At 40.8% G+C, this 6,122-nt stretch overlaps 1 pseudogene; it reads left to right on the top strand.

Annotated features, from left to right (window-relative positions):
* Window positions 1-5,031: 5,031 nt before the first annotated feature.
* LOC117285400 lies at window positions 5,032-5,169 on the top strand (annotated as a pseudogene).
* Window positions 5,170-6,122: the final 953 nt, after the last annotated feature.

Genomic DNA, 6,122 nt, shown 5'->3' with positions numbered 1-6,122 from the left:
CATACAATCTGTCAGAGAAATGCAGTATTGCATGTTCAGATGCTATTTTTATTCTTCCTATGTACCTTTGTCCTTCCTAAAAATACTCATCTGAAATTCCCACACCCCACATGCCACAGCCTAAAAGACACCTTCCCATCTGCTTGCTACATCTTCTGAATTCATACTGTTTAGGTGAAAAACCTTGCATTGGGCCAACATGTGTGCTTCCTGGAATCGCCTTGTAGGGCCATGTGAATACTTCATAAATAAACAGCAAGAGTCCAGTGAATGATTAAAGCTCGTAGCCAACACATTGAGTGCTCGCTATGTGTCAGACACTGTGCTAAAACATCTTTACATCAGTGTCTCACAGCCATCGGATGAGGCAGGATTGAAAGATAATTCCTGTGACTCAGGGGATCATGCTTTACCTCCCGTGTTCTGTTGACTTCCCTGTGGGTGGGTCCTATTAAAGCTAGATCACATATGTGCCAGAGACCAAGGCTCCCCCTGCATCTCTGTCCCCCATGGAAGCAGGTCCAATACCCCTAAAAGAAGTGTACAGTCCCTGGCCTCACTGCCTGTCTCTGTCCATACCTCTTACTTTACCAGGCCTTGTCACTTCTGTCCTGCATACCCTTGGTCCTTGGCTTCCTAGTCTTACACCCCCATCCCATTAGTTATAATCACACCTGCTCTCAGATCAGGACTCAGCCTCATCATGATGTACCCTTGGAGGCCCAGAAAAACCCACTGTTTGAGGATTGGGGTGGTGCAGGCACGGGTGGGGGTGAGCATGGAGCTACTGTGCAGGGCCAGAGGAACAGGTGCAGGTAGCACAGGTGCTCAGAGTCATTAAGCCATGTCCATCCACATCTGTGAACCCTCCACAGCCCAACTCAGCCAAGAAAGCACAACATGGTGCAGCTGACATTAACAGCGCACACGTGCAATGGAGGAATTTGGACCTCCCAGTCCGGAATGCTTCATTCCTACTGCAGGGGCCTGATGACTCAGGGAACTCTCAGGGCTGAGGTTTGCTCCGGCTCATCTGCCAAGATTCTCTGAAGCAAATTAGCTGCTGTTAAGTCATGGCATCAGGATGGTGTTTAAGTATGCATAAAGGAAGAACTGTTAGCAAATTCCCATTTTTCTCTAGTACAGATTTTTATTATCAAAGGACATCTCTCTGACTTACGTGACTAACAGCATTCCCAGAGCCAATCTGGACAACTAATTGAGAGTCAGCTGACATACCTTGTTAAAAGTACATCTTAACGTGGGCTGGAAGTTTAGCTCAGTGGTTCCACCACCTTCTCATAAGTGCAAGGACCCGGGTTAGATCCCCAGTACCAAAAAGAAAAAAAAAAACATTGTGACAAAACTACAGGATTTAAAAATTTTTTTTCTCCTGACATGTATGTGCATTTTTCAGATAAAACATGCAACACAGATCAAAGATGAATGTATGAAAATATTTAACAGATATGATGTCCAATGAAATGCAAGTTTAAAAATTGATTTAGTGGGACAGGGATTTAGGTTGGCGGTGCTGCTGCCTGCCTTGCAAGCACAAGGTCCTGAGTTCGATCCCCACTACAAAAAAAAAAAAAATTGAGTTAGTAACTGCTCTCTTATGTTAAAACTAAGTAAATTATTGTTTTCTAAGCAGTGGCCAGAGTTGGGACTTTATGCCCAGTGGAAGCTATGAAAAACAGCACAGGACCTTTTGGGAAACAATTTAACAGCATACATTGACAGCACAAAATCCTACTGTCCTTTTGCTTGGTAATAAAATGTGGGGGTTTTGATGAAAGGGGGTAAAAGCTCCCAAATAAAATGTGAAATGCTTTGGGGTTCACCTGTAAACAATAAAATTGTCCAATCATAGTAGCTTGGCTTATTAATGTATGATGGAAAAACATTAGGTAGCAATAAAAAGATAGAAATAATTTATGAATAAGAAAATATATTTATGATAAAACACTAAGTGAAAATAGAATACAGAATGAAATAGTCATCACAATCACAGTCACATCTGTGTTCCTCAAACCAAGGAATTCAGAAGGGATTTCCAGCCAAAAAAGGTAATATTAGTAATTGTACAAGATGTTTATGTGCATGTGTGTGTGTGCGTGTGCGTGTGTGTGTGTGTGTGTGTGTGGTGCTAGAGATGGAACCCGGATCCCTGTACAGGCTAAGTACACGACCTTCTACTGAGCTAAAACCCTAGACTAAGGCTTCTTTTTCAATCAAAATTGCCTTTAATATGTTTATACTTTTGTAATATAAATTTTAAATGTTAAACTTGTACAGAGTAATGCTGATGGTTTAATTTTTTCCTTCTGGTAAAGAAAATCCTTTGTGGCTGGAACAACCAGCCTTCTATTTCTCCCACGAGTAGTTAAACCTTTCAGCCTCCATTATCATTTATCTCCGTAAGTGTTCTAGGATAAAAGCTCTAACCTTTCAACACAGCACCATTGGAGCAGTTAATTTAGCTAAACTCGATGGCACAATGACTCATCGTTGCCTTAAATCAGAGTGGTTATTCTAAGAGAGAGAGTTATAAACTTAATCCCTGCTTTTTTGATCCTAGCCAGGCTAGGGCAGAAGAGATGGGCTTTAAGAAATAAAACAAATGAGTTCAGTGAGGATTATGTACTTACCGTGCACTCTAGCTGTGTTAAACCATTTAGTGCTGAGAATAAACACGTATGATCTGGAATCTATACCCTGGGTGTGACTTTGCATCTACCTACCTCTTACCAGTTTTGTGGCTTTCAGTAAGCTGCTCAGCCCCTCTGCACGTCATCTTCCTCTGCATTTGTCACATTTCTATCACATGTCAGGCACGATGACAGACACTAGGATACCGTGTAAAGACGAAGTGTGGTCCCTGCCTTTTAGGAATTTATAGTCGATATGATTTACAGGCAATGGTTTTCAAAAGCACAAACCAAGTCATAAATGCTCATGGCAAGTTCCATGGAGGACGTAAATGGGGTCAGATAGAAGCTAGCATGGTATTCCTACTTCAGACAGAATGTATTGGAAAATTCTCTTGGAGATTGTTATTAACACCTGAAGAGTGAGAAGGATCCAGTCGTAGGACAGCAAGGGGGTTTTTTCAGTGTTGGAAGAGAAATGAGGGTTACAAAGGACCCATTCAATAGGTCATTTTGAGGGTTAAATAGAATAATGCTCCTCAGCCTGCTAGCAAGGGATCTTACTTACGGCCCCCCAATACACAGCAGATACTATTGCTGGCACCCCCAGGAACCTTTATGTGATGTCAAGGAGAAAGCATGACGCTTAGCCAGAGAGGAACCCAGTTTGAGTCTTAGGTCTTCTGTTTACCAGTTACCAGCAGAGTGAACTTGGACACATATTCCTTACTCTCTCAACCTCATGGTCCGTGTCATAGGAGGTCGGATGTGCAACGCATGATGGAGAATGTCCATAAGCAGCAATGTGTTGACTGTGTTTGTGAAGTGAGGACGATATGATGATGATGACATGAAAACAACAACAATTTTATCTGTGTGGCTGTGAACAAGCAACTTAACTCCTGCCTGGAAAGAGGGACTAAATATCTGCTAAGACCGCTCAGTGGCTTCAAATGACATGAACAACTAATACAAGACTAACACATTAAAATGTACTCATTTAAAAAATCAATAGCCTTCATAAAGAGAAATAATAATCAGAGGCCATAGTAGGTTAAATAGCATTTAAAATGACAATTAAGATGATGCACATAGAAATAAACAGCAAGAAATGTGCAACACTCGTAGGAGAAAAAAATCAAATATTACTGAGACACAAGATGTTTTACAGTGTAGAAAGGAAAATCCATGCAAAAATAACACGATTGTTCCAATAATATCAAAGAATCATCCCTTCTGTGTTGGAAGCAACTTGATGTAGTCAGTCTTCAACAAGGTGATGGAATGGTCACCGAAGGCATGATGTCACATCAAGAGGTGAATGTTGGTTAACATATTTGTCACGCAGCAGTGACTGTGATGATGTCAGCCTTGGTGAACGAATGCCCATAATAATAAGTCCGCTCATAAACTCCAGTCCGGTGACCATGACCACTCTTTTCATGATACCATTGGGCAGGAGGGGCTGATTAATGTCCACAAGACGGAATTTCATCCCCCGGGACACCCCTTAGAAAGCATTCACATAGCATCCACCTTTACACACTGCTGATTAGGATTCCATCTTCATGCCTCTTCTCCAGATTTTTTTGTCCGCAGTTTTCTCACCATGTTCATTTCAAACCTTTGGCCATCCAACCACAGTTTTAGCTACAGGTCGTGGGACATTCATTCTAACCATAGCACCATATGTAAGCCACACATCTGCTTGTTTTGTTTTGTTTTCTCTTTCTCAGTCAACTGGACATAGTGAGCTCACTGTGAGGAAAAAAAAAGCAGGTTGAGAGAGAGAAAGTAGTAAACAAAGATAGGGCCATAAAAATCTGAAGCACTTTCTTGTGTATCTTCTTTGTATCTTATGTCTTGATTAAATTTGATGTCTTATAGACCATTTCCATTTGATGCTGACATAATATTGTGTGCCCCCAGCTTTATGGCTTCATGAGTGAAACATCCGATTTATGATAGGCAGCTCAGGTCATGTGCCAATATAATCATGAGTTTACTCTCTACAATGGCCCAGTAACAAGCCGAAAGTTCTCAAAAGCAGTGAGAGTCATTCACAGAGGACAGTACGTCCTTGCTCAAAAATACTAAAGATCTGTGCCATTATTTAGCTGTAGGTGCTTTCCAAAGGCTCCAAACAGCATCTCTGTATCTTGACACTTAAGGACCATAGGGAATAGTGGGTTGTATGGTCAGGTGACAGAGCAGCTAACACAGAAGGCCGTCTCTGCTGCAAAACCTTTTTTGCTCTGGGCCCATTCAAAGCTGGAAGCTTTTCATATCACTCAGTGAATGGACCCAAAATAAGTATATATTGCCTCCAAAATCCAAAGTCCCATTAGGCATTGTGTTTCTTTTTAAATGTTCAGTGGGAATTGCTTCTTGGCCTTTTGGCTAAGATCAAATGTAGTATCTGTTCTTATCAGTTTAGATGATGGGTGGGACCAGATGTAGCAAGTTGATTTTTACCTGTGAAGAAATATTATAACAGGTCCTAGATCACCAAACCTCTAAAAATGTCACCAAAGTCACAAGATCCTGAAGTTTTGGTATCTATGCTATATCCTGTTGCATGTAGGTGTCTTAGTAATATACCTAAAACAGCTGTGATTTCTTGCTCTTGAGATCTTATCAGGATAACGTCATCAGTGGACTAGCATAATGTCACATATAAAGAAAAAGCAAACAAGATATTTGATGGTTCTGTTGTAATTTAGAATTAGGGAATGGGTATATCCCGGAAGTAGGTATGCCCTGGATAGTTTCCAGATGAAGTTGAGTTGCTGTCTTTGCCACCTGAAAGTAAGTTGCCTCTGATGGTCTTTGCCAGCACATGAAGGAACAGAAATGCCAAATAATAGCTTCTACCAGATATCCAGCAAAGTGATGATTTCCTTCAGCAACACAACCACCGCAGCTGCAATTGAAGTCCCCTTCTGATTAATTTTACAATAAATATCTGTCATTCTCTGTATAGAAGATCCGTCTTCTATCTTCAATGTAGGCCAAATAGCTGAGTTATATGGAGATGCAGTGGGAAACACTACTCCTACATCTTTGAAGTGATCGGTGGTGGCACTGTTTCTTCAATCTCTTTAAGAATACAGTTTGCTATTAAACTTGCCGGAAGGTAAGTTAGGCAGAACTCTGGAAGACATTGGTATAGGAAAAGACTTTATGAACAAATGCTCAGTAGCAAGGGAACTAGCAGAAAGAATCAACAACTAGGATCTCATCTTACTAAAAAGCTTCTGTACTTCAAAAGAAACCATTAGCAGAACTAAGAGACAATCTACAATGTGGGAAAAAATTTTTACCACCTGTACCTCAGACAAAGGACTATTATCAAGGATATATAAAGAACTCAAAACAATCAGCCCCCCAAATATAAAGACCCAATTCAAAAATGGGCATCCGAAATGAACAGACATTTCTCATACAAAGAAGTGAAAGCAGCAAGAAAAT

This window comes from Fukomys damarensis, unplaced genomic scaffold (genome assembly GCF_012274545.1).
Source record: "Fukomys damarensis isolate Sample0158 unplaced genomic scaffold, DMR_v1.0_HiC HiC_scaffold_9, whole genome shotgun sequence".
Taxonomy (NCBI): Eukaryota; Metazoa; Chordata; class Mammalia; order Rodentia; family Bathyergidae; genus Fukomys; species Fukomys damarensis.
Note: the sequence above shows the minus strand (reverse complement) of the source record. Positions and strands in the feature narration are given on the sequence as shown.